We start from the raw sequence: 26,660 nt of genomic DNA on the forward strand, positions 1-26,660 counted from the left end.
GAAAGCTAGAAGTGCTGTCGTGTTCCGATTGGAAACGACCCGTAAATACGTGATTGGAGATCGTAGCAAGCAGGAGGCCCTTGCTAATGCGTAGAAGATGCAAATTTCTTGCGTGGATTTTGATTCGGCCCAAAAACGTTTCCGTGGGGAGTAACCCTTCTTTGCCTCCTCTAAATGTGGCGCAATCAGATTATCTTTGCAGTCTGCCTCTTAATTGTTGTCTCTACGATCAGATCATCTTGCCCTTGTGAACAACAATCCATGGCCAAGCTTTTTTTTTAATTTCTTTCCTCACAGTCTTGCGCCATAATCCGCTGCGCTTCCTGAATAGGTAGAGGAGCTGCGCAGCTGATTACAAACTCGTGTATTTCGTGCCAAGCCGCTGAGAATTTCATAAAAGAAGGTGAAACAAAGAACTCGGTGCGTAATCTTCTTTCCATTTCCGTGTTAAGGCTTGGCGCTCTGTAAGCTTTTTGCTCGCGGGCACTTTTTTGCGGATGATCGAAGAAACCAAACTTGAAACAAGGAAGCTTGAAAAACATCACCACGATAAGTGTAAAACTCAATGAGAAATGCGGTGCAAAGTCATGGATAAGTGGTCATGATGTCGTCTTCATCATCATTGTTCCATTTTATGCCAAGTGGAGCGCCCCAAAAGCGGCTTTTCCAGTGACCTCAAATTGACCTTATCTTGCGCTAGCTGATTACAAGTTAAGTCTGCGAATTTCCTAATTTCATCACACGACCTAATTACCTGACTCATCGACTGCGTTTACCTTTCCTCGGCACCTATTCTGCAATACATGGCCTACGCAGCTCCATTTCCATCTTAATCTCAACTGCAATATTGGTTACCCCAGTTTTCTCTCTAAACCTTTTTTTTCTCTCTAAACCAGTTTTCTCTCTCACGCTTATCATTTATCGTTGCGCAGTCCTCAGCTTCTTCTCTACTTTGACGTTAACCTCCAAGTTTATGCACCGTATTTTACATACCATACGTATGTTAGCGAACATGACTTTGGTCTCAAAAGAAATGTAAATTCACGGCTTTGTAGCCGAACTTAACAACTGACAGAAATAACTGAAAGTCTTCTGCCGCTTAAAACAGTGCAGGCCGAAGAATTAAGGTGCTAGCTTGGGCGACAGTCGAATGGTTAGTGCATTTGGCTCGTAGCCACCTGCGCAGTTACACCTAAATGGCTGGCCTTGACGGACAGTGCATCCGTCGACCAAGCGACACCTATGAAATGAATGTTGAATTGTATGCAAATCTCACCCGGCTCCAACACTTGTTTTTGATAGCGGCACGCGGCGAATTTCGGGAGGAGTAATCGATTGTAGGATAATGCTTGTTTGTTCCTTCGCAGCTGGGCGTTGCGGAAATAAAATGCGTTGCTATCTCTGGTAGGCCTCTCTGTATGACGTATCCCTCACCTTGACGACAGCTCCATTTGCATTCCCGTAAGCATTACAGTTGCATGCATTCCTTCTAAGTCATGCATTACAGGATGGAAGGAAAAGAAAAGGAAGGAGGAATAGACGGAAAGACAGGATGCGTTGCTACAATGCGTCCGACCTCTCCGACGATGACAATGAACGAAAAAAGAAGTACACAAGCAGAATTAAATAATAGTACTCGAACAAAAGCAAATATCTGTCACATTAGAGTAACATATTTACACAGACTGCACAGTACTAGAGTTCCCAACCATCCCCGGTGGCTCTTGAATGGCCTACCATCTAAGGCGATTGACGTGAAAATCTCGCTTCACATCTCCAATCATTGGCCTAGAAAAAATTGTGCAACGAATCAGTAGCGATTGTCTTATTGAGAATCGGTATACGTATGCGCGAATTTAGTTTACCTGTGAAAATAAAGTTGTCTTACCAACGGTAACACTAAATGAACGAGCACACTGTCGCCGCTGTGCCGAGTGTTTGTACTGCACCCAATAGAGTGGCATTCGAGCGTAACATTGTAATTATTTTGCGAGCAAAGTGGTCGAGCTACGCGAATATTTCCTCTCTTTCAGGGAGCATACACATGAACGCCAAATTCTGTTCGTCGAACATATTGCGGGAAACAGCGCTTCAAAATTGCGTGAGCAACATTTTTGATGCTCAGGAGTAAAATGGGGGAGAAAAAAAGACCCTTTTTACTCACTGACTCGGCTAATGCAAGGTGTTATATACCATATCATTAGGTAGCACTTCTAATTATCGTGAATAAAATGACGCTGAAGACTACGAATTGCAAAAATTGTTTCCACGGTCGAATGGAAAAGCAGGACATCAGGCAGAAAATACCGGGTAGAAAATGTGAATGTGGGGATGTTTTGATACCGTCGTATGAAGTGCTCTACCGTTATGAGTGCATGCGCGAAGAAAATTTTTTCTCGATGTTTCTCTTCGACAACAATGCAACTACCGGTACCGCTGTCTTTCTACACAATGTGAATTGAAAGCATTAGATTACTAAGGTTTCTAAGCACGCTCAGGAAACATAGCAATAAGCACGTACGGTAGCTGTTTGCTAGAGTGTCTTGCAGAGCCCAGCAAGCACGCATCACTTGCGCGCATTGAACACTGTAAATGTTAGACTAGTTAGTTATGTTGGTAATCTTTTTTATTATACGGTATTTAGGAGATTGTAGACGCCTTTAGTTGGCGCCGGCTACTCCTTTTCCCCTAGAGATATTAAAGAAAAAAATAACCTACACGCTTTGAAATTAAATGTCGACTCCAAATCACGATAACACAAAGTCCAGTCACATAAGTACACTAATACCACACTATTACTTAAAGTCAACTCAGAAACACAGCAACACAAAGTTCAGTCACATAGGCGCATTAAGGTAAATACAAAATCCCATCACATAAGTGCACTAATGCCACACTAAAAGTGAAAGTCTAGAGTGTATTGCATAGCCTAGCAAGCACGCATCGCTTGCGTGCATTGAACACTGTAAAAGTTAGACTAGTTTGTTATGTTGGTAACCTTTCATTTTTCAACCAAATTCAAACGTAACGCTCTTGAAACGATGTCGTACTCTCCTAATTCACTGAGTCGATGGGTTTCGGAGGAAGCAAAAGACATGTAAACTCGATTGTACTATATACACTATAATATAGTTACGATATCACATAAAAAAGCAACTAGTGTGCAAGTATCCTTGACAACGAGCAACACATGTTCTGCTTAACATTGCTTTCACTATGACAGTCTGGCTGCCAACGTCTACTGTGGCTAGCTTCAATTTGTGCCATTTTCCCGCACTGAATGATCGCTTTCTCTGCGTGCAGAGCAGGCGTGCGGTAATTACTCACGTAGGGGGATTTCTCCAACTCCAGGGGAATCACCGGGAGAGTGCGCCTGACCACTGACCAAATGATTTGCTGCTGGGAACTCCACGACCGGTTAATGCCCGTTACACGTCAATTAGCCCTTCCGGTATTCGGGTATTAGAGAGAAAAAGAAATCCCGAGTTCAGATTCATTTCCTGTCCCACTTGAAACAGCACTGTGGTCGTGAAGATTCATGGCACACAATTTTCGATCGTTTTCCTCGAAGAGCAATTTAAGGCCCAAGCTGGTAATTCTAGCCAAACGTGATAGTACGCCTGCGCATGCGAATATATGTCCTACCCCTCCACTTTCATAGTTCAATTTCTCTGGGTGGCTGCCGAACTATCAGGAGGATGACAGCTCAAGAGAGAGAGAGAGAGTGACAGACAGCAAAATGTGAAAGGGTAAGAAAACAGAAACAAAGAGAAGATAAAAGAAGAGAATGCATCAGTTTCTCACTGACCATAGTTTTTCGATCAGCATTGTTGCTTTTAAAAAGCACACTAGGGCTTTTAAAGCGGAAGGTTCTGCCCTGGCTGCACGACTGCAAGACAGCACAATAAAATCATACGGCACTTCTACTGTACACCCGCTTTCTGCAACTGTATGGCACAAGTGAACAACATTACGCTACAGGACAATGATCATTCACTTCTTTTTGTTTATGCTGCCGTAACTGTAACGTAGCTGTAATCACCCAGTTAAACAACGATGCGAAATATGCATCATATGGCTGTTTGAATAACTTCCATGGGAACGCTATTAGGATTTGAACGACTGTCGGTGGAAAAGAAAAGAAAGAAACAGCGCAGTTGCCTCTGACGTGGTGGCTTTGCAGACATGACTTTCTTCTAACAGATAGCGCAGTTTTATTCTAAGCTATGCAAGAAAAAGCTCACTAAGCTTAAGCGATGCGGCGCCATTGTGGTCTGTATGATTGTGCACTTCTTCACTACATCGGTAAACGGTTTGCGGTGTTTCTGCTGCAATAGTGAAAGACTTGGAGCTTTTATTTAAGTAATACCACATCGAGGCCTGCTGACAAATCGAAGGGGGGTACTTGATTCTTCGAACCTTGAAGCTGGATAATACGGGTATGAGCAATATCGCTTCTTGGAAGCAAACCATTCCGTAGTCCAATTTTCTTGTTAAAGTTCCCCGAACGAATGAGCTTCACAATCGCTCCTTCTTCAGCTTGAAGTTCCCGCTTGATCATGCCTGGCGCTGCAGCAGACGTGTGGCGAAGCCATGCAATGTTTACTACGCAGTACCGAGCAAGAATTACCGTCTATTGCGGCAACAGCTGATATAAACACAGGGGCAAGGTTTTGCGGAAATGAAAGCTGAACTGTGGATGCAAAGCGCGCAGATGTAACAGCGTTCCTGCGATTACTTCCGAAGTCTCATTCGTGTTAACTTTAGTAGGGGAAAAGAAAACATTAAACAAACTTATTTACTATAGCGCTTATAATAAAATAACACACGAATTAGAGCACTGCAGTGCTACGTTTGTACTGCATTTTTTTTTTCGTTTTTTTATCCGCGTCTGGTTGATTGTGAAACCTTCGCACGTGGAAGTTGCTCTGATTCAGTATGTGCTTCAAGAAGCTGAAAGCGTTGTCAAACATGCGCGGAAGCTCCGCTTCCACACAAGGTTGCCCGATAGTACAGTTGCGGCCTTGCAAGAAAAATTTAAAAACAAGTTCACTGCAGTGTTGGACAAACGCTTTGTGCATTCGTGTTCAGACGGCCACAACAGGAGCGAGATGCTCAAAACCGCCGATTCCGTCGCGCACATTTCACGGGCTTTTGTGTTGTTCCTCCGTACATGCACAGACCGGTTCATTGCTGTGTAGAGCGTTCATTTACAGACCGGTCCATTGCTGTCATTGCTGTCTGGCCCATTACGATATATGCGGGCGACCCTTGGCGGAGGCTTTTGAGATAACACGCCCAACCATACGCAAGACGTAAGAGACATGGTAGACCATTTGAGCGGATAGCGATGTCTTCATCACCGCCTTCGCTCGGCCAGATCTCCTATCGGCGTGAGAGATCTCTGGGACTATGGCGTAGTGCTACGGAATTGCTCGAGGCCAGATGATAAGGCACAACCGATCCTCTCGTAACTAACGATACACGTTAATGACTCTTTAGACTAACTTGAAGAGGTGCAATAAACGACAACAAAGGAAGGCATCACTGTGGGATCGAATTAAAATGTCTTTGCTCGTAAGGCGCGGTTATTGCAAGCCAGTCATCTTGGCTGGTATTCCATTCGCTATCTCAAACGGCTTGCGGGTCTCTTCCGGCGAAAGGTTTTATCTTGTGAGCTGCTTCGTAAGTAAGCGTCCTGTATGCATACGCACAATGTGATCGACCACCTGGTGCCCATATGGCGAGAGCAGTCTTTTGTATTGGTGCTATCGCTTAATCGCGCACCAGTGTGCTCATGAAGTGACAACTCAACGAGCGCTCATATAACCTGCTGCGATGGCATCGGTCGCGCGATATCAGACCACGCCCGTAAATCCCCGACACAGTGTCGGACCGCGACAACCCATCTTAGGCGGATGTAATATCAGGCGAAAACAATAGCGCGTCTCAAACGTCGGCGCTGTGGTAGAGCATGCGTGGGAATTATGGGTTAGTGCACGTTTCTTAGTGCGCTTTAGCATGGGTTTACGGAGAAAGCACACTGATCTTTCATCCATTTTTTATTCAGATCTGAGTCAGTTGTCACAAGGCCGGGGTAGCTGTAGATTATTGAGGGATGCCTTCGTCCAGCAGTGGACATACATTTTTATGATGACGATGATGGCTAAGAGGCTCTGGCGTTAAATTGTGTTGCCTATACTGTCCACAGTAAAATTCCTTGCACCAAATAGTGCTGGTTTCTCGCGTGGCTGACGCCCTTACTCTCCAGGCTCTTAAAAATGTCATTGTACACGACCACAATGTGTGGTGACAGAAACGTTAGCTGAAAACTGGGCAGTGATTCTTGCCGCATGGTGCACACTGAAATGGATGACGCGGGAGTTTGACAGCAATACTTCTTGCAGTGTATATTGTAAAGTTTTCGTGTCGTCAGTGGCCAGCATCGCCATGCTTATTTCCCCCAAAATTGTCACAATAAAGAAACTAAAGTGCTGTTTTCCTCATGAACGACTACGTTTTTTCCACTTACGGTAGTGTTACCCACTGGAAAAATCGAGCTCCGTTAAGCATACGAAAACTTTTACTGCGATATATTGTCTTAATGTTGCTATAGAGCAGTCGTGCTCCTTACGTTCACAACAAAAATCATATTATAACCTATCATTGGATGTGGCTTTATGCAGCTGATGACAACGCCGTGGGCTCGATCAACGGCCGTGATAAAACAGCGCGACTGCGAAAGTGGAATGCGCAAACACTCGTGCAACGCGCATCGCATCTTGTGCTGGTTTGTAAGTTCAAGTCTCCATTAATGAAATCGCAAGAACAAGGCACACCACACGACGTACACAGCATGGCTTCACATCCTCAATTGATTCCGCATCAAGACTGTGCAACCAGCCAGCGCTGGACATAGCATCTAAATATAGCAAGCACGTAAAATGAAGGAAACACCTGTTATTACGCATCTTCCCTAATTTGTTTTCATGTCGCTATACTGCAGGGTTAAAGGAATCCTGACGCGGTTTGCATACAGAAAATTACTGGAGGAGAAGAAAGATGAAGGGCGGAAAGGAGGGAAACGTTGTTGTGAGCAGGCTGGACCTATAGGTCTTGCGGGAATTTCCGGCAAATGATTCGCCCCAGCGCGTGTTTTCAGCAGAATTGAATAAACTTGAGATAATTGCCTATGTTACCCAGTGCGTCATGATTAAAAGAACGGCGCAAGACCGGCGATCATCACGACGCGCTCAGCGATTTGAAACTGAACGCAGCCCAGCTCTTCAACCACCAGCAGTTCTCCTACCGGTTGCTCCTGTATAACTACTGAACACCGCCGCCCCTTCACCCCAATTCTCCTTGGTACCGTTCCACCTGCCTTCGTTTTTTATTTAACTTGACTACCCCTTACTCGGTGAAGAGGCTTATTCTCTTCCACCTTCTCCCGTATTAAGGGTTGGGGAGAGAGAGCTACGCGTACATAAAAACGCTGCTAAGGAGAGCAGTTGCTGCCCTGACGAAGACAAGTCATCTTGTCTGAACGATGGCTTCGGCGACATTCCTTGTTCTACGACAGTTAATAGCTTCAAGCATCCTTCTTCCGGCTACTCTCTTTCTTGTTCTAGAACGCCAAGCCCGCAGCTTGTGAGCCAGCCATCGCCCGATTCCGGGCCGACCTGCCCAGCTCCTCGACGGAACGCCCTGAAATGAGTCTACTACTCATTTGCAATCACAATGTAAATATACACATAAGAACGTCAGGACAATCGCCAACACTTTCCACCTGAATTGAGGAAACACACACCTTGAGGAAATAACATGTCGTCTACACTAGTGTGTGTAGCCCTTCGACGCTGTTTAGAAGTGTCCGGTCGCGCACAGCGACGAGTGTATAGTACGTCATCAAAGGCTTGCAGCACTCGGCCAACCTGATCACAAAGTGCTGCACGACCTGTTACAGCTGTACTTCTGCGCGCACAACGGTGACAAAAATGATGTAGCATTGATTGCTGCATCAGAGAAACGAGTCATCTCGCTGACGATGACGCCGTATAAAATCGTTCGTGGTCCCTGGGGCGATGCGCTGCAGATTTCTGCCTCGGCTTCTGCTTACTGAGTCATCTGATCGCTGCACTCGTTCCACCACAACCCCCAACCCTCTTACCCCTGCTGACAATGCCTACCATCAGTGAGACATCCGTTACAACGAAGGAATGAATATAACCAAGTAATTTCGGTTTCCACCTTCAAATGCATTTTAATTAAATTTTCCTGCATATTCCGGCAAATTTCTTCACATTTCCTGCATTAGCTAACCTGCGAAGAAACTTTCAGTGGAACGCGAAACATCGCAGGCTAAGTTTAAAAAAAAAACTATCTGTGCTGCCTTCACGCATAGGAAGAAAGAGACAGCGGTCCGAATGCTTAAGGACTTGCGTTCGAACTGAATTCGAGACAGGCGCGTAGACAAGCCAAACAATATCGAAGGGGAGGGGGGGGGGGAGCGAACAAGCGTCAAGTCTCGAGCAACGCGAAGCCATCCTTCAAGACCCGGTGTTCAACTCGACTTCCTTCGACGTCAAACACAAGTAGCGCGTCTGGTATAAAGACAATCGATATTTGCGTACGCGCTACAGCCTGACTTGTTCGCGTTCGATCTTCCACCTCCTGTACTTTCCCTTTCAGGCTCGTTGTGTGTCTTGTCTTACCGCTTGCTGAGCCTGTCACACGACGCGTGATGGACCGAATGGCATATCGCACGAGCCGCGGTGCACCTGCTGTCAGACACGGGGTGGAACGTGAAAAATAAACGCAGCGGTTTGTTGTACGCACCTCCCACGCGTACACACGGCCGGCTACTGCCCACGCCTAGAATGTTTCCATCTCTGGCTGCTGGTCTACACTATGCCAGACCGCCTTCTCCGACCTATACGTATACCGTATAAACGCGCCTAGGAGGGGGGTCTTCTGTAATAGGGAACAAATGGCGGCCGGGATGCCACCGCCAAAAGGCGAAGCGTCAAACGCCGAAGCGTGTTTTGCGCTTGCAAAACACGACGCTTGGCATCCTGGCGCTGTTACTCAAGCCAGCCTATATCAGCGTTACTTATATTTTCTATTAAAATGCCTTACAGACCACGTGCGCCATGGAGTAAGGGAAGGGGAGTGCGATAAAGGAAAAGCTATACACAAGAACCACGCAATATAAACAAATTCATGTAATAAAAAGCTAAAAATAGACACAGCGCATTATTACCTACGGTATAGGTGCCATCTCTCTCTTCTCTCTTGTCTGGGTATGGATTTTTTATTACTATGTGCATGATATTTCTTTCCCAAAACGTAGAGTAGCATGCAGGTCTTCTGACAAGCAAACATCTAGAGCTTTTCGAAACAAGCGTCTCTGTCTAATCGCCACCTGATGTAGAATATCTGTCAGTTTACCACAGTAAAGAAACACAGATAAAATTCTTGGGAAAACCATTCTTTCAGAAAGTGCTTCGCGCACCTTTGTTCATTCGTTCCGACCTACTTTTCCTGCAAGCGCGTGACCATAAAGGTTCGGGCAACACACAAGCCTATACAGTATATCGAGTTATGCTTCCATACGACGCGCCTCCCCGTCTGTCAGCTAGCAGCCGCAGCGAAGTGAGTTTTCTTTTCTTACCATGTTTGCGCCTGCAGCTGCCCAGAAGGGTACAATAAACGAGAACTCAAAGGTATTCAGCTCCTCGAAGCGCGAGCGCGCGGCAGGAGGGCGTTGGCAATGTAAATTGTCAGACTTCATTGTCAATGCAGCTGAGCAATGTGTTTTTCTTTCGGCGTGAATTCCCGTAGTCGCGGTCGGGGTGCATCCGTGAGCGCTAGCAAAAAAGAAAAAAGAAAAAAAACGCGCTGGAGCGCATGTTACCCGTGGTCCGAACGGTGCCGGTTTGTGTAGTCTGCTTGTCTCAGCCGAGCGGGAGCGCGATCTTGCGATCTTGTTAACACCTGGGTATTCGTTCTTTGCGCTGTAGTAACTACTAATCAATGTTAACTAGCCCAATTTACCGTTCTCTTGTTTGCACGCGGAGGCGTGTGAATGGCGTACATGAATCTATGGTTCAACACGAGGTCGCGAGTTTATTTTCTACCAGCGGTGACCATATTCTAAGGAACGAATGAATTCTGGGGTTTTGCGTTACAAAATCATGACTTAAAAAAATAAATTATGGGGCTTTACATGCCAAAAGCCACGATCTGATTATGAGGCACGCCATAGTGGGGGACTCCGGAATAATTTGGACGGCCTGAGGTTCTTAACGTGCACCTAAATCTAAGTACACGAGTGTTTGCACATTTCGCCCTCATCGCAATGCGGCCGTCATGGCCGGGATTCGATCCCGCGACCTCGTGCTTAGCAGCCCAACACCATAGCCACTGAGCAACCACGGCGGGTAAAACCGCGATTTCATTATGAGGCACGCCGTAGTGGCGGATATCGGAATAATTTTAACCCCCAGGGGATTATTAACGTGGCCCCCAATGCACGGGACGGGGGCGTTTTTGCATTTCGCCCCCATCGAAATGCCTGGACCTCGTGCTTAGCAGTGCAACCCCATAGCCGCTAAGCCCCCGCGGCGGGTAACCACATTTTAAAGGGTTGTGGATTGTCACAACGCTTTTGTAAGGGTGCACGTTCAGGTACACCAGGCGAAGAAAATTCAGGCGGAGCCCTCTGCGCGCTCTATGTCTCATAGCCCCACAATAATCATCATCGTGGTCAGGAGAGGTCATTCGACACTCATTTTCTACCAATACTGTCCACACGTTGTTGTATAGACAGCTAAGCGCATAGCGGCTTCCTTAAGTATCGTTCCAATCCGGACGAAATCGGCTAAACGACAGCTCCGCGAAGACAGCATCGAAGTCAAAAACGATCCAAGCTATTTTGCTGTCCAAAGAAGATGGCGGCTAAGTTAATTCTCAGGAAGTTATTGGGAACGTCGCCTGGCAAAAAAGGAAAAAAGGAACCATAGGTAGTCACGCTTTCTTACGCGCCTAATGTATTCTACGTTGTATTTTTCATAGGTTTGGAGACGCAAGGTGTTGAAATGCTTTTCCTCATTTACTCTTCTCGACGCGAGGTGGCATCATGTCGCAGAGACGTCATCCGCATGTTTCGCATTAAGTGGGCTCTAAGCTCTCTTCTTAGCAGTCTAGTTTGAATGTAGTCTATCTTGACTGCTGGCCAGCATTGGAACACCCTACACTGTCTTCGAAATTTCCCAATCTCATCACACCCGAGCTCATTCCCTTCGAGTTCAACTTGAACTTCATTTTATTACCTTCGGCAACCATTCTCTTTCTTTAAAAAAGCAGCGGCCATCTGTCCAACGCAATACATGTGGACATCCAGCAAAACCTGTAAAACGCTTGTCAAATTCAAGTATATGGAAGCCGTGTCCGCACTGGCGGAAATCTGAATTTATCATTTTAGTCATTGCCATGCCAGCCTTACACGTGTCACCAATGACACAGAAACTTCAGCGAAACAGCGCGAACACAATGCATGTTCGTAAAATCCAGCGTGGCTACAAAAAATTGCAATAGATTTGGCATACTTTTACGTGACTTGGGATGCTTTTCCGAAGTGTGAGGAATTGTTCCGAAGAATCTCAGTTTTTGCAGGAAGAGATCTTCTCATTGCAAGGAAATGTCTGGCGACAAGCACTTCTCAAGTTGTCGCTTTCACAAAGGAGACTCAAGCTGTACCACACGCTGCTTCATGCTTCTGCTTCTTGCATTCTTTGTCGGTTCTGGTTTTCGGGGACAGAGGTCAACCACACTGTCTGTAAAAGAAATTGTGCAGAAATAAAGTTTCTTGTTTGTCTGTCTGTCTGTCTGTCTGTCTGTCTGTCTGTCTGTCTGTCTGTCTGTCTGTCTGTCTGTCTGTCTGTCTGTCTGTCTGTCTGTCTGTCTGTCTGTCTGTCTGTCTGTCTGTCTGTCTGTCTGTCTGTCTGTCTGTCTGTCTGTCTGTCTGTCTGTCTGTCTGTCTGTCTGTCTGTCTGCAGGAACCATCAACGATGATTGCCAATGTATGCGAATAGACCAAACCAATGAACGAGTGAGCGTGCGTGCGAACGAACGAACGAACGAAGGAACCAGTGAGCGAACGACCGCCGACTGCCTTTAACACCATCACAATCCGCTACCGGTTGAACCGCTATACATTTGTATACAGTCGAATTCGGATATAGCGAATTTGAAGGGGATCAGAAAAAAGTTCGATATATAGGTGTTTCGATGTATAAAATAGAAGTGTTATGCAAAAATTTTCCAATGGGATTTTACTGCTGTTAGTAATGCACAATAATTCGTTATATGTGGATTCGATATATCCGGATTCGACTTTACTCGATTTACCTTGCATACTCGATTGACGTGATCTGGAATATGCAAATCAGCTGCCATAACTTGTTCAAGTACTCTCTTCAATAACCATATCTGTTGTATTCCTTCTCGGCCATTTTACTCAATCGAGCGCTCTAATACCTGTACTTGGAACCCTGCTAATAATGTCGATAATCTACGGTGTATAATCAGACGGCACTCGGAATCAATAGGATCAGCGAAAGGGAGAAATCATGGTGACTGAAAAATTGAGCCACAATAATATTTGAGTTGTCTTTGGAAAGAACAAACGCCATTGCACCTGCCAGTTTAACGTATTCGCTTTAAGAGTGACGTAACGGGACTCCCGAATGCATTATTTTTCGGGTGTTTGCGTTTGCACGACGCTCTATGAAGGGGGAAGTAGACCAGAGTCATTAGGTGGCAGCAGTGAAGAGTCTGTGAGTGTTATTCCAAAACACCGGCACGCGGAAAGCGATTCCTACTACGAACGGACGAGCGGCAGCGTTGCTTTATCGCGCTGCCAACGATAGCGAGACAGCGAAAAGGCAAATGGAGACGTTCGTTAAGTCATTACCTGACTGTAATGAAAGACAATGCCAGCATGGACTGATTTAATATGAGAAGAGGGAGCCAAAATTCGGCTCTCGTATCTTGTCGGCGAGCGCCTCAACTTCTCCATTAATGGCATCGCCAATTCCTTACAAAAATATAATGCAGTGACGCACGATCAGGGAGTGCTCGGGGCTGCTGCCATTACGGCTGATCAGCGCACCTTAGAGGTTATGCACTTTTTCCTCTTCACACGTGCATGGTTCCTCTGCGCCATCCCCCACCTGACGTTTTAACAGGCATTGCATCGAAGGCCACCTTTCAACTGGCGACACTGAATTTGCGAACGCCGCGTATCTGAGCGGAAAATCTGTCCGTGACGTGATTTGCGACGGCTATGCCTACCTTTATCCTGCCAACAAAACCAAATAGTACATTAGGATTTATTTTTTCTCCCTGCATCTCCGTCTGCCCATCTCAACTTGAGGGCTTTTTTTCTGTTTTTTTTTTCTTCCCGAGGGCGTGTCGGCATCAGAGAGTCGTCGCCAGAACTGGTCCAATCCGGATGTGCTCGGTTTCACGTAACCGTTAATGTCCTCTCCGCTTGGAGGACGCTTACTGCTGGATGCCGTGTTAAATGCCTTTCGCCGAGGAATGACCTTCAAGGCCGCGCGCTCACCGTCTTGGCACTGACGCAGTCCACGTGAGAAATTTCTATCCCCCTTACGCCTACTATTAAAGCCCGGCAGTAACAAATGCAGTACCTATACATAAGTGCGAGGCAAGACGCATTGAGGGACCTTGTTGACGACCGCGGGCCCCGTGTAAGGCTGGCGCGGTGAGATTTTTTCTCCCGATTGGCAGCCGTAAAGTGCTGCACGGATTTCATCACCAGTGGAAACAAAGCCGCGCCGAACACTGCGGCGTCGTTCATGGTTTCACACGAGCTCCCTGATCAACGATACCGCGCTTTTTGCGTCACCAAACGTTCCTTTCATTGGAGAGCTTTAAAAATGGCGAACGCAAGCGCTTTGCCGTACCCAGGAAGTAGGGTCACCGACACATGCGCATGCGCACTATCCAAATTGTGGTTCCTGTATTAAGGCGAAAGCCTTATATGTCTCATCGTGTAGTCGACCTTCAACGTCCTTGAGCGAAAACCGTGTCGTCGACGCGAAATCGTACAAAAATGGCCGACGGCGTAAACAGTAAAGACACGATGCCGGGATGGTGTAGTGACTTACTGACACCAGCCCGGCATCGTGTCTTACCGATATGCAAACGCTCGCAACAATTTTGGTGGTGTGCAGGTCACCGTCGTCATCATGTTCTATGATTAAGTAAAGTAAAAACACGTCAACAAATGTTCGGATTGACGTCAGATTTCTCAGTGGCGTAATACACCCACCCGGCATCGTGTCTTACCTACACGCAAACGCTCACGCAACAATTTTGATGGGGTGCGGCCGGGTCACCATCATCATTGCCTTCTATGAGTAAGCGAATTAAGAAGATGAGTAAAGGGGATGACCAAGACAATTAGACTAAGCGAATTAAGGGGGTCAGTCTTTAATGCATCGACACTTGGGCTTTAGCCTTAAAGTCGTCTCAGGGATAACATGACAGGTCCTGCGAATTTTTTTTTACGCAAAGACAATAATGTCTTATAGCTTTGGGTCTACTGTACCTACATCTTCATATCGAACGTCCATAAACATTAGGCTAACGTGATGACATCAAGGCGAGCGTACGCAGAAGACAAAGCAGTAGCGGTTATTACATTTATCTAACATGCAGACAGCTTGGTCAGCTGACAAGTTGTTTTATTCAATAGCTACTGTGTGTCGCCTTCGCTCACGATACAACTACCTCCAGCTACGTCCAGAAGTACGTGATTCCGGTGATTCGGCACTTCGTCGGCTACTAAAAGCCATCTTGGGGAAGATTTTATGTAGTAAACATTTATACATTTGGTAACTAACTTCTCACTTTTCAGTGCGGTAGCAACTTTCATTTTATATAGTGGGCGGTTAGGTTCGCATATGCAGGTGTGCAGATGTTTATCTGCTTGTGACTGACTGACTTACTGACTGACTGATTGACTGATCAGTACCCGACCGACCGACCAACCAATCAACTGACTGACAGACTCACTGACTGATCAGTCAGCCACCGACCGAACAACCAACCAAGTGACTGACAGACTCCCTGACTGATTGATAAATCACTGATTGACCGACCAACGAACCAACTGATCGTTTAACTGCCGATAGACTGAGTGACTTGATTTAACGCCCCAAAGCAGCCCATTCCCTAGGACGACGGCCTCTGTATCAATTTTCACCATACACGGTAATTATTTATTTATTACATACTGCAGGCCCTTGGGTCCCAGCAGGTGGGCAGTTTCAAAAAACAGTCATATTACAAAAGGCGACAATAGAAACTGTTTGAAGATTAACGCAATAACATAGATAATAAAACACAAAATAGCAACAATAGAATCTGTTTCAAGATTAATGCAATAAGATATAATACAACTGAATACAAAACAACAACGGAATCTGTTTCTAGATTAGTGTAATAATAGTGCTACAATAACAGATGTGAAATGGTGCAACAGTGATACTTCGGCGTGGTAGGAGAGACTAAGATGTCTGGATTAATTCGTTCCAATCTAAGACCATGCGTGGAAAAAAGGAATAGTTATAAGTGTCAGTTCTACCAAAATAAGGTGTTAAAGAGTTAGGCTGATGGTGCCTTGTAGGTCTGGTTAGTAAAGGTGACAGATACGGTGATAGATCTATCGCAAGTTCGTGGTTGAGAAGCAGTGAGAGGAAGTCGATTCGGAACTGTTTTCGACGCGTTTTAAGAAGGGTAATGTCATTGGCTATTATTATTTTGGATGGAGAGTCAGTTCGTGAGAATTTGTTATAAATAAACCGGACTGCTTTCCTCTGTATTCTTTCAAGACACTTAATGGTTGGCGTTGCATGCCTGTGGGCACGAACGCATTTCTAGTGAAACCTTATTGAAATATGGCTCCGAATCCGAGAAGCGAATGCGCGACCTCGAACTTAGCAGCAGGACGCCACAACAACTGATCCACCACGGCATGCAGAGCCGCCAATGGTAAGCGTCGAACCTAAAAATCTAATTTATAATATTGCCAGCCTGGGTCATCAGGTTAAAAGTGCCGCACATAGAACTCTAGTGTCATAAGTCAATAGCGTACAACCTGCGTATTCTACGTCATTATTTATGGTTGTAAAGATGCCATAAAGAGATTTCTTCTAAGAACTGTACGAGGGCAATGTTCGCCTCTAAGCGGTTGAGGATGTCCTTCATATTTTTTCTCTTTATTTCTAAACGTCGGCTCGTTTCCCATCACTTCGGGTCATGATTTATCCAAGGTCGAGGTAGTAAAATCAGCTTCAAACGTGACTCGACTAGCAGTAAATGCAATAACCGAAGCACGCAGCCATCAAACGTTGCACATTGCCTCATTTCTGTGCTTCAAGGTGAATGATTGCATTCACGCAAATGAAGCATCCTTGAACCGCAATTTGCGAAAGATATACGGAAAAATACTGATGGCAGGTAATAAAGAAATAAAGAAGAACCGAAAAGCCCTTTCTTTCTGTCGTTATTTTTTTTCTGTGGTAAAATAAATTGCGTGACGGCCAGTAAATGCATCCTGTGGACGGTTTCAGCCGCTTAGCTGCAATATGGAACAATTCAATGAGCAAGACGATCAGCGGCTCTTGCCCCCCAAAGAAAGCTGAATTTTTTTTTACTACGGCCGTCATAATTTGCACAAGAACCTTTGTGGCCCGAATAGTATAAATACACACAGAAATGAGAAAGAGAGAGATGACTACTTTACTGTATAGAGTACGAAGTAATGAAGTAAATGATTTACGATGTAATTTGATGATGGGAACAAATCTTATTACTATTACTACTAATAATAATGGCGGTGATCTTTTGTATGCTGTGTAGTGTATCGTTGGTGTATGGCATGTGTACTCTCTGTGCTTGTTTGTTGGTGTGTATGTGTGCGCTGTGTTCCGTGCGAAGGGTACCATGTGCTTAGTGTCCATACTTGCAGAAACGCCAGTCAATCTTTTTTTTTCTGTTATATGATTCATTTTGTTGTGCAAGGTTTGTTGTTAAATGTTATGTCGTGTTGTACTGTGTTGTATTTTGTATGGTAAACCGCTTATGCATGTATGCGCGTGTTTTGTTCGTGCTTGTTGATGTATCTATATCTGTGACTCTGTGTATGTATGCTATACCATTTCCCGCGTGCCATGGAATAACCAGGTGGTCATGTTACTGGAGTAACATGACCACCTGGTTATTCCTGGGCAACATAATAACATTGATTATTATTAATATAATAATAATAATAATAATAATAATAATAATAATAATAATAATAATAATATATAATATAATATAATAATAATATAATATAATAATAATATAATAATAATAATAATAATTATTATTATTATTATTATTATTATTAGTAGTAGTAGTAGTAGTAGTAGTAGTAGTAGTAGTAGTAGTATTACAAGGGAGCACCGATCATTCTTCATGCCTGCTTGTCACAGCAAACATTCTCCCTTGTATAGCATTCAAAATCTGTACCATAGCTATTTCTCTGGTCATTATATTTTTCATCAATCCCCTTTGCCGTTCAGTTCATAGCTTCGTTGTCCTGTGCTAGTTTATATCTGTATACGTACGTGCTCTCATTCGCCGTGTGGCTTCGTACATTTCCAGCTTGCCTGGCGATATGTCTAATGTTTCAGCGCGGCATGTTTCTTGCTTTCTCTAACACGAGCATTTAATGTTCTTGGTCCATTGCGTTTACATGTATTTTACATGAACCGTTTTCGCTCTCCTTATTTCCTTTCTTTACGCTTGTACCATTAGCTGTGCAGTATTCTTTTCTCTCATTCGACTTGCTCACTGAAGTTCTGTTCATTTTTGGTTTGCCTTACCTTTCTGGATAGACAAGAGCTTGTTTTAACAACTTGCCTTGTCCTTAGTTGTGTGCCAATATTATGCGCAAATGGCTTTACTGTATGGGCATCCTTTTCGTTTTACATAATATTCATTTTTTTAGCTGGAAAATATATTTTCGTTTGACAACCTGTGAATCAGTATTGAAACATCATGTTTTTTTCTGGGCACATTACCTAAAGGCTGGATTAATTAATTTTTTTTGTTGACTCTCACGCATTATTCTTGTTTTCTGCGTCTTTATGTTGTGAATTCGTCGTGCACCATGACTTTGCTGATGGTAAAGGTTTGTCTTCATAATTGTCGCTTTAAATTTCTTGTTTTTTTCCTGTATTCGTATTTGTACCGTTTCTCACCGTGCGCCAGCACTCAATCCATAATATTGTTTCTGGACACGGTAAATAAACATGATCGATTGATTTACTAATATTATATTACTATTAGTACAATTAAAATTATTATAGCAAACGAATAAAAACAGTAAATGCTTTAAAGGATTGATGGCTTGATTGATTATTATTAGTATTAATACTATTGCGCCATAAAGGTAAATTATTACAAACCTTTAATAGGCGAGTTGTCTCAAGCACAGGCGAATCAGCGCGCTTTTAGCAATCGGTTTGGATCATGGGCTACCACAACGTGACGGTTCGGAACAAGATTTACTGCTTTGGTCGTGATAAATAGTTTCTACACATCTCTTGGTGAAAACAGTCTGTGCTTCCACTGATAGTCCGGAGGTATAAGACCAGCTCTATTGGCGCTAAGATGCAAATACTTGCAAATAGACACGGCTAACAGCCTCTCATTCAGCGATAAGCCATAGCGAAAGAAAATAAATTTAGGCGGCAGGGCAGCGACTGTTATCGTGATTACACGATTAATAGTGTTTACAAGACGGCTGAAGGATATGCTCATTTGTGGGACCAAGGAGAGATCTCACGGCGTCCGCGAAACAGGTTACATTTGGTGTATCTTTTTTAGATCTACGTCCAGCGAAATTGTTAAGAGCCGCAGTGTCCAGCAGAATTACAGAAGAGTCCGACGGGATTACAACCAGACTAGACATAAGGCCTTATGACGTCACTACAGGCACTGACATTGGTGCTTATCCGACACTAAGATGGTGGCGCGACTGTAATATTTAATGTAGACAAATAAATACAGAAATGACATCACATTGTTCTTGAACTCTGACGGCTCTGGAGTAAGTTTTGGCAGCAGAAGGCTATCGCATCGGGCCCTGCAATTGTTGCTGTCGTTGTTGTGCTGTGGTTGTTGTTCATGTTGATGTTACTGCTGCTAATTCTCTGGCCGATAGAAGAACAGACGGAGCAAATACTATCACACACACAAAAAAAACGAACTAACAAGAAAAGAGCAAATGTTAGGAACACAGTTCAGTCGGCGTTGGACGGGCGAATGACGCCGGGCGAATAACGCCCGAAGAAAGTCGGATTCTGAGCTTTTACCCTATTTGCAGTATAAAAAAGCGTTCCACATACTGCAGTAGAGGGACTTTTCAAGAACGAAACGACTATTAAATACAAGAAACATGAGTATGCAAGTTAAAGGTACCCATCAGGATGAACAGAGCACTTGACCAGACCAGCTGCAGTGGCGAATCCAACGGTCTTTCTTGGCTCGGTTTCTCCACAGCTGCGCGCTCGCGTGTCGCGCAAAAAACCACAGTGACCTCTGTCGGGCCCGTTTTACTCCCCGACCGCAGTAAAGGGCACGATGGTGTATGTAACGTCATCAGTCTCCTCTCGGGAGCGGACAATTTGAATGAGGCTGAAGAGATACGTACTTTTCTTACGCAAATTGTTATAAAATATGTCTATTCTTGGCACAAAACAAGCACTGAGGGTCTCTGGATTGGTATTATAACAGGCTACGTCGACATAACATTTCCCTTCAAGTTTGATCCTCAGGAATGATTACTTTCAAATGCTTTCATGTTTATTTTTATCACAGTTCATAGTGCTTGATATCTGCATCTTTTGTAGATGTTTTTTGGTACTTCTAGCACGAGTTCTGTGTAGTCATTCTTGGGTAAAGGATATTCTTTCAGCCAAGTATGGCACTGTCAGGTGGCTTTATGTACATTGTAAGTGGATATGCTTCTACAGAATGGGCCTATGCGCAGCAGGTCACGTATTTCAACAACATTAAGAAAAAATTGAATAGAACGGCCACGTAGAAACAACTCCTGGCGGCTCTGGAAAGTCATTGCCTCGGTAATAAACACTATAGACCTTGGCCCTTGAAAAGTAAAGGTAATTCAAGTCAGTCTAGCAACTGCCTATGCTCGTCCCGTAAAGAGGTTCGAATCCGCTATTCGAAATGTCAAGTACCGACATAAACCACAAAACTAAGGTGAGGTTAGAGAGAAATATCCCCTGAATTGCTGCTTCCCGTGGAATGACAATGTGTTTCGAATAGGGTAGCAATCCTCCGGGGCACTGTTGTACTGTTCCGAACTGTTCCGGAGTCCCGAATAAACCCTGTCAGGAAAGGAGTCTGTACCGGATTTCGGCCCTTTGACAAGCCTCAGACCTGAATCTCGCGAATATAACTACGTCGAAAAAACTTGTCCTTACAAAATTCGTTCTTGTACTTTCTCAGCACCTCTTATAGTCCACGTGAACTGGCTCAGTAAATCTATCAATCAATCAATCAATCAATCCTACCATCCAACCATCCATCCATCAATAAATCAATAACTCAATCAATCAATCAGTCAATCAATCAATCAAACAAACCTTGTATTTTGATCGAAAGACCGGTCAAGGCCAGTGAAACATAGAGCCAGCCTTATAGCTGCGCAAAACACTTCAAGGCTTTGCGTGCAACAGCTCCGTCAAATAGCTGCTGCCGGAGACTTTGGCTAACCGCTACAAAAAACGCGAAGAACTCACAGACTTGTCGGGCATCGCTGCCAGCTGTATAACGTGCGAAGGGCATCGTTCAAAGTAGCGCGGTCACTGTTGCCAACGCTTTGTTCCGGCCACCCGCCAAAACACGTTCGTTGAACCGCTCCAAGGCAACCGCGCTTGCGGGAGGCGGCGAGACGCTGTGTGTCGTTAACACCATTACCGGACAATGGAGCGTCGTTTCTTCGAATGCGTTCCTTCTTCCCAGCTGGTGACGCAAGGAAAAAGGATTGCGCTCTCCCCGTAAGCAGGCAAATCGTTTTCTTTTACAACACCCGCCAACAAGGTGATTGTACGCTGTGATGCGTTCGCTGAAGAGCGGCAAGTTAAATGATTGGGCAAGGAGTTAAAATAAAAAATGAAAACGTGAAAGCGTTCGTGATGTAACAGGCATTGGATCGTGGTATGTCCGTCACGATGCGGGTAGATACAATTAAAATAAAATAAAAAGTTACGTTCTATCAAAGCAGCAAGCAACAAGAGCTCGTATACGGTACATGGCGAGCTGCAGCTTTCTCCATGGTATCACGGAGAAAGACTGATGCCCTGTATTGGCGCCAAGGTTGGGAGCTTCTGGGAGCAGGAGCTGTGAAATTTTCAGTGTAAATAATTGTGCTAGCAAAACATACACTCACTTGCGCTCGCCAGGATAAGGTTTTATTTTGAAACCCAATAGTGAATGACCTTTATGGTGTCTGTTTCAACAGCGACATGTCTTGCGTTGTTTTCTCCCGGTCACTACATATGAAATCCAATCATCATTCCCCTGAGCATTTGTAATGTTTTTAAGTGCTCTGAAACCATGCCACAACAAAAACGTGCTTATATAAATTACAAGCTTGCGGTGCACACAGTGTTTGGCACAGCTGTACAACGCTTTACGGTTGCTGCCGTAATATGAACATATGTCCTTTGTACGGTTGTCGGAATCAGCTCGCGCAAGACAGGGGTAATTGGAGATCACTAGGAGAGGCCTTCGTCCCGCAGTGAACATGAATATAGGCTGATGATGATGATGATGGTGATGATGATGACGGTTATCATCTCTATGTCCATGACGGTAATTTTCTCGTTTAGCAACGTGGCTACTGACATTAAAAAAATTGAAAATAAAAGATTCTTTTATGCGTATACACCTTTACATCGTTACAGCAAAGCAATGATGCCTTCAATTGTGGTATTATTTCAAAATTTTCAACTTCAAATTGGAGGTACTGATTCACTGATGGACCAAGTACCCAAGCCGTAATCTGCGCGTGGAATACCATAATCGACGTTGTAGCGGTGGCTTTGGACCAGTTTATTCCATTTAATGCAATGAAGTCCCATCTTCTGCGACTCACAGCTTCAACCACTCCTGTCACAACTTGGCCACTGTAGCGTGGACTCAAGCCCACACACTTTCATGAGCAGCGCTAGAGCGTAAGAACGCTCAGCCACCACGCCATGTTCATAATAATCTTCTGTTAAAAATTTGAAAACCGTAGTCGCGTACTCTGCTGTCGCGTCGTTTCCACCAAACAATAAAGTTTGCATTCGGTTAGACAGGATGATTTGGGGTGCCTTGGTCCTTTCACTAGAAGTGGATAGTTGTGAATGCCTAAATTGTCTCGCTGGAAATTGTAAAGCTGTGCCGATGGTCTTGAATGTTGAAAAGTGATAGAGATGTCGTTGGCAATGACTGTATGAAATGCTCCTAGAGATTGGTTTGACAACGCGAAACCTATGCGCTTGGAGCTTGTCGGAAGTCAGTAGGCTACCATGGCTGTCATCATCCGAATCACACGTCAGCTTGAACTGAAGTATTGTGAATTAACATCGACAGCTTGCTTCGGATCGACGGAAGAAGCGTCAACGAAACAAATTTCTGAGTTTGTTATGTTGTGAACTAATGCATGTGACTTCGCCTCCACGTAAGAAGAGAGTCATGCTCTATCTTATATTTACATCAAAAACGCATGAGAATAATTCCTTGCCCGACCTTTTGAAAACAAATCTAGCCAACTGTAGCAATAATTTGCGAGGTAAGTGATAAAAAAGTGTGTTTAGACTAATATATGCATTCGAAATATTTATACTTCAAAATTTCATTGGAGCTGTGCTTAATAATGATAACATAACCACGAGGTACATGGATGTTTTTTGCTCGATGGTATTCGACTACTAGTATATTTATAATTGCTACAGAAACGAAGACGACAGGACTGATGACAGAGACACCGAAGCAATAGGATCCTAACCTTAAAGAAATTACAGTTTGTTTCGCATTCTCCTAGGTATCATTTCATTATTGTATTATTATCAAATATAACCTTGACTGTTTTTATTTGCTCAGACTTTAGTGATGTTCTTATATTTTATACCCCGTTTACAACTGCGTTTTTTACAGGAAAGCTCCCTTTGCCCATGTAGTGGCCTTATTGCCGAGCACTGTTCAATCAAACTGCGTAGTACCATCTTCGCTGGATGTACGTACAGGGTCAATTTGAAACATTGCGCAATCTGGCACACAATACGAAATTTAGAAGGGTATTCAGAAGGGTATACTCCTACCGCTACGACATCGTGCAAGTGTGTGCATAAACAGTTATCACATGATTAGGGTCCGGGAAACATACTTTTCCCACTCGGCCATGGAAGCTTCAGTAAGATTAGTAAATATTTCCGTTGCAACTCTGCAGAATATTTAGTGCTAGGCTGTTTCAATGATTGTCCAAGGAAAACGCAGGGTAATTGATGTTGACGTGTACAGTTTACATGATGGCCGAAATTCAGTCGGATATCGCACTCCCGCAGCGATTTGGTTGTTCACATTTTGAATTTTGTGTTGTGTTTGTCCAGGTGAGCTTGAACGAGGGATGTAATTTACTTTTTTCCTAACAACAGGGAGTTGTACTATCATACGCGAAATGTAGGTTAGATATTTGAGGTAATTAATCAGACAAATCTGCACGTATACATTACTCTCCTTCAATGACCACACAAGACTCACAAAATACAAAATCTCACTGTGGAAGCCTCAAGAAAAAATCTTTCAGCAAGGTTGTGTGCAAAAAATGCAATAACAGCATGATTACATGATAGTTGTGATCAAAATAAAAGAATGTATGGGCGCTAATACGTGAAAAGTGTGAGATGTGTTTAAAATGCATTAACGTTAAGTTTACTTAGTGAACATACCGAGAGCCTAGTTGTCGTTTACACAGACTTCATACAGCAAGAATTTCAATAAGCGCATATTTTCGCATTTCTCGTAATTTTGCCCCTATTATAACAAGAGACTGAACAGAAAACTTGATGTATTAATGAATTTGATGGTGGAACAGCGCTATACGCAAAAAGGTGAGGCACGGCAAGATATTAAAGAGATGCACTGAATCTAAACTTATCTTTTTATTGAAGAGTGTTAGTACAGAACTAGATTTCACAACGTAACTGTACCGGAGCGGCCCATACTTCATTCTTTATCCTTATTTATAAATAAATCTAAAGACCTTATTTCTAAAGCACTCTAAAGAAAACCAACAGCGAGTTCTCGTACAATAAGACGGAACTTCTCTTTTTTAAAGATAATTAACTTCTCCTTTTAAAAGATGAATTACTCTTTTGTGCTCCTGATCATAGAAGCCTCAGACCGAGGCCCCACCGTTCCACGAAAATGTTGTCCTTATATAGGCGATGCCTATGCGCTACTACAAATGAAACTGCAATCTACTACAGCAAAGACACGTAGCATCTTGGCGGACAGTCCACATGACTGCGGTTACATATGACTATTGTGTTCGCGAGACATGCTTCCTTTGATATATCCTAACGTAGCTGCCAAATTATTGGTCGAGAGATGAATTCTTCATGCGCACCATGACGATGACGCATTTGCCGCTGAGCGATCTTCACTTCTTCAAACATCAAAAATACTTCAAGCCTGAAGTACGTCATTAACACTGAACAATTTCTTGTCATGATAATAAGAAACCAAGCTTGGCGTGAGAGATTCTGAGAACTCAGCCTGGTCCGTAGGAATTGCACAGATATAAGATATTCAAGCACTATACAAGAGGCCTTTCCAAAGACGACGACACATTTGCTGCTAAACTTTGTTCATTTCATAGGATATAAACTACGTCACAGAAACACCGCGCTGTCCTAAGTTTTTTTGTTTTGTTTTTTGCAGAAATGCTCAAACGGTGAGTTAAATCTGGTATGCTTAATGACACATTGTATTCGACCGATTGTGAACTCGCAAAAAGAGTGTCCCACTGTTTCTCTTGAACGTCCCATGGTCGTTGAATTCATGCGGATCAGGAAAATACATTGGTGTTACCAACCTTTACTTTCCCCGTAATAAAAAAAAAGGAGAAGAATACATTGTACATTTAGTGTGACCAGGAACAGCCCGGCGAAAACGGGATATTGCCTTCACGACACATACGCGTTGAACATGATCAATCACGTTGCTCAGCAAATAACTTCCTACTCTTGGAGCTACTGTTGGCGTAACGAACGAATCAACTCACATACAGAAATGAATATTTCATGGCATTGTGTTCTTTACACATCCAAACAAACGATGATCAATTTTCTCGGTTTTTTATGCTTTGTACTACTGGAGAAACTGTGAACTCGCCGGAATCGAAAGGCAGTATTCAAACACACAAGCAAAGTTGCTTATGGCGTGTACAGTCTAATTAACAGCGCTCAATATAATGCAAAAGCCAAACGCCAAGGCACAGCAGCTCTTGCTCTACAACGTTCAATATATTGCTGAAAAGCGAAATTTTCGCCAGTGTATTTCACGGATATCATAACGTTCCTTCTAGAGGAAAGGGCGTCAGCAGTAGCAAGTCAAGTATGAGGGATAGCTTCAGACGATGGGGATGGGTAATCCTAACGACTAAGGGAGAGTTAAGTATATCGATCTCGATTACCTGAATTTGAAGCAACTGCACCGTTGAAACGCGGCGAAAAACCAGCCGATGACGACGACCAGACGACGAGGACGGCTGTAGGACACCACGGGTAGAAACGGCTCACAGGTCCGTTTGTCCCGCACAAGTCCACCACTGGCACAGATTACTCTTCACTCTCGATTAGCACGGTCCGAAAGCGCCGGTGAAATGCTGCACAGTCGATTCAAGCTCCTCCTAGATCACAAACGCTGTCCCGTCAGCAAAGCCGCACAAGTGCAAGAAAACCGCAGGAAAACAGATGTCGGTGAAGTCGGGCCAGTCAGGTCTCTTCACCCAAGCGGTGCGCGACTATGTGTTCGTCTTAATCAGCGAGTCAACGACGATCTGAGTATATCGGCGCGAGTGGCGTGCAAGGGGGATGCTTATAACTTCCCGTTCAGAAGAAAGAGAGAGGGTGGCCGGAAAAAAAAGAAAGAAGAAAAAAAAACGGAAAAGCTGTTGGCGAACGAACCGATTGGGGTGCGCGCGAAACTGAAACTGAGCGCGCCGCGTCCGAGATCAGCCGCTTTCACTTGAGAACACGTCCGTCGACGTCTGAAAGTCAGACGAAGCACACGACGAAGCGGCAGCAAAGTCAACCTCCTCGCCTACACAGCCTCGGGCGGTAAACGGAGAGTGATGAGGGAGAGTGGCATCCTCCCCTTTCTCCGTTGTCTGGCCGAATCCTGTGCAGGAACGAGCGAAGGTGGATTATGGAGAGGGTTGGAAGTTGTTGAGAGGGAGAAAATGTCCCGTTCTCGCTTTCAACCCACCGCCTTACGTAGGGGCGTCA

At 44.3% G+C, this 26,660-nt stretch overlaps 1 protein-coding gene across 3 annotated transcripts in view; it reads right to left on the minus strand.

Annotated features, from left to right (window-relative positions):
* LOC119465260 (solute carrier family 26 member 6) overlaps positions 1–26,414 on the minus strand; it is a 255,292-nt gene extending 228,878 nt beyond the window's left edge. For all 3 annotated transcript variants that reach the window (XM_049655889.1, XM_049655888.1, XM_037726061.2), the window contains exon 1: positions 25,847–26,414. The gene's annotated coding sequence lies outside the window, so the exon portion shown is untranslated. The remainder of the gene's footprint in view (positions 1–25,846) is intronic.
* Positions 26,415–26,660: the final 246 nt, after the last annotated feature.

Source organism: Dermacentor silvarum, chromosome 9 (assembly GCF_013339745.2).
Source record: "Dermacentor silvarum isolate Dsil-2018 chromosome 9, BIME_Dsil_1.4, whole genome shotgun sequence".
NCBI lineage: Eukaryota > Metazoa > Arthropoda > Arachnida > Ixodida > Ixodidae > Dermacentor > Dermacentor silvarum.